The sequence below is a fragment of the Gambusia affinis genome, linkage group LG04 (assembly GCF_019740435.1).
Source record: "Gambusia affinis linkage group LG04, SWU_Gaff_1.0, whole genome shotgun sequence".
NCBI lineage: Eukaryota > Metazoa > Chordata > Actinopteri > Cyprinodontiformes > Poeciliidae > Gambusia > Gambusia affinis.
In genome coordinates, this window is record NC_057871.1 from 17,268,213 (window position 1) to 17,271,541 (window position 3,329).

The window sequence follows — 3,329 nt, forward strand, 5'->3', positions numbered from 1 at the left end:
CCGACTGGCAGCTCAGGTTACACTGCTGTCATGGCAACACCTGAAGCACTACAAAAGACTATCTGCAGGAAAAATACCAAGGGTCAAAGATTAAACTCCAGAAGGCTCATGTGAAACACACTCATAAACGTGTACTTAAACTTGACATTAAGAGTGCTTTCAGTAACTGACATGTGAACAGTCTGCAGCTCACAGGATGGGGTGGGAAGGGTCACCTACCTGTGATTTAGTTTCGTTTAAGCTGAACCCTGAGGAGTAGAGCAGTAGATGACTGCAGCTGGTCTGTGGGAGTGACATCTGCCCTGCTGGTTAACTCTGAATATTGCAGGAGAGAGACAAACTCCATCGTGTTTCAGCTGAGAGCAATCTAGAGAGAGGATTCACAACAATCCCTCATGCACAAACATCTGTAACAGAAGCAGGCTGATTCATTTGAAAAGTAACTATTTAAAATAAAATAAAGAAGGTCAGTTAAGGACAAACATGATCCAGATCACCCAGATAGCTGTTTGGGGTTTTTTTTTTTGTTTTTTTGTCATTTAAAACTGTGTTTTGTTTTTAGTCAGACTATCTTTCTCTGGTGTTACACTTTATTTGAGTCTGAAATATTTAAGACCGACAAAATGAAAAAAAAAAGATGTTTGGTCCTTCCTGGGCAGATCCAACAAGATTCAAGTTCATGCTTTGGTTTGCTCTAGTTTTTATATCTAAGGAAGCAAACAGACACATGTTTCCAGAATCAGAACTGGAAATGTTTCTTGATGTTTCTTTTCTTAGAAATAGTTCATTGTTAGCCTTTACGTGTGTACTTCTTAAGTGAGATTTTTTTATTCGTCTATCAAGCCTTTTGGGTTTTTAACTCAAAACTGAGGTAAGAGTTGCAACCAAGAGGTCTAAACATCATCAGAGTTGATGTGCTAAAAACCAGAGGAAGCCTTTTTTTTTCTTTTTTTTTGCATTTCAGCAAGGCTTCATCACAGCAAACAGATTTCCAGACACAAACTCACACTCAACACTGAGCATCCTGCAGAAGACACAAACATGCTGATGTGCTCTCTCTGCAGCGGAGACGGACAGATGGACGAGTGCTCTTTTACAGCCTCTTCTGCTCTCAGTGCGCTAATGTGTCTGCACGTGCATGTGTGTTTGTACGCCCTCCCCTCTTCCCCCCTTGCCTAACATAACGCTGGCAGCGAGTCGATGCCAAAGTGGGCATCTGGTCTGTGGACTATCACGGGGGAGTGGAGACAGAAAGGGAACGAACAATCTCTTCTCCTTGGCTCCCTCTTCACAAAGATCTGGATGATGCCACCCATCAATAATCATACAAAACAGACACACAAGGAGACGAACACACTGGCTGCACCGTCCAACCAACAAACCAGTTGAAAAACAAGAGAAAAACAAAAAAAAAAAAAACAGAAAAAGCATTCTGTGGGACAAACTGGGAAGACCAAATGCAATTTATGAAAAATTTTTTGGTTAGTTATAGATTTCTTCTGTCCTGGCGTCTTGTCACAGCTCAGTCTAACTATCTTTCCGTCCATCTGTCCATCCATCCATCCGTCCATCCATCCATCCATCCATCCATCCATCCATCCATCCATCCATCCATCCATCCATCCATCCATCCATCCATCCATCCATCCATCCATCCATCCACTTCAGGGTTTGCAGGCTGCCAGTAGAGGGGCAGAGTGTATTTACCCTCCATTTTCCCCCTCCCCTTTCTGACTCTTCTCTCTGTTCCTGCTTCAGACTCATCTCACTCTCATTTACTCTACAGGAGCAGATGAAACACACACAAACTGGCTCCTGAAAACACACAAGTCTCTTCCCGCTTTCTGAAATCACAGAGTGGCGCTTTCGACTCGCCAGTCTCACCTGTTCCACCGACTGTCCACCTACAGCATCAAACCAAGCTCTCCAAATGGAGGAGAGAACTTTGACGAACCCATCTACATGGGCAGGTCAAGTTAACTTCTCCATACTTGTTCCAATATTGTGCAATGTCAGCTGGAAGAGAAGAATAAAAGTTGTAAACTATTTGGAAGTAAAAGTATCCTATTAATGTTTAACGATTAATGTGTCCTATTTATGGCTCAAAAGTTGGTCAAGTTGTCAATTAATACAACCTCACATATCCAGTGCACTGTAATAGTGAGGAAAAAGGCAAATAAATGTCACATTGTTTGGTTTGGTGCAACTACTGCTGCAGTCTAGTTCCTGCTTATCTTGTTGGTGTATTATACTGTAAGTGTGTTCAGTTCATACAGTCTAACCTTTGACCTGGAGCAGCTAAACGGTGCAGACAGTTGACTCCTGGTAGGTTAAGAAATGGCTGAACAGAGGTGGTGAAGTTAATCCTAACAATTATTGTTATTTTGAAGAGAAGAGCACACACAAAATGCAGATTTCCAGGCCATTATGAAAGGGCAATAAACATACTATAAAACAAAGATTATTGTTTCATCTATAGCACTTTTGGCCATCTTCTAAATGAATTACAGTTGTCTTATTTTTAAGGCTTACCCCAGATTCTCAGCTAGATTTAGCCTGAATACAAGAGGCTTCTGGTCACAATCATAAGGTAAAGAAAGACGTTGCATGTTTTTGGCTTGTAAGCAGATCTCAAGCTGAGCTTTAAAATGCAAACAGAAGAAACAGGAGCAGCAGCCAAAACAAACAGTGTGGGTAATGTACTGAAAACAGCATTTAAACTCAGACAGATTGTTCATCAGCTGACTGAAAGTTGATGGCAATAAGTAAAAAAACCATATATATATATATATATATATATATATATATATATATATATATATGTTTTTTTTACTGTATATATATATATATATATATATATATATATATATATATATATATATATATATATATATATATATATATATATATATATATATATGGTTTTTTTACTGTATATATATATATATATATATATATATATATATATAGTGATGAAGCTCCACTGATCTTTCTGATCATTTCCAAAATGCTTTTAGATGTGCCAGAAGTGTTTTCAGTAGGTTGGTGCTTCGTGAGGTGAAGATGGCTTCATGGAGGGCTTCTATTGTTTAAACAGACTTTTTTGGAAATCTGCCTTGCTGTTCTTCCATAAATGTTTTCAGTAAACAGCAGCATCTCTCAGTAGCTGCAAGTTGCAACATCTCGACATAGCCAGCAGTGGTTTAAAACCGAGGGCACAATCTCTCATAAATGTTTTTCTTTCTGGCACAAAATTGTCCCATCTTTGCTGTTCCCTTACAAAGTTGAAATGAAGGTGTTTGTGGCCTTTAAAGATTATTTCTTTCTCA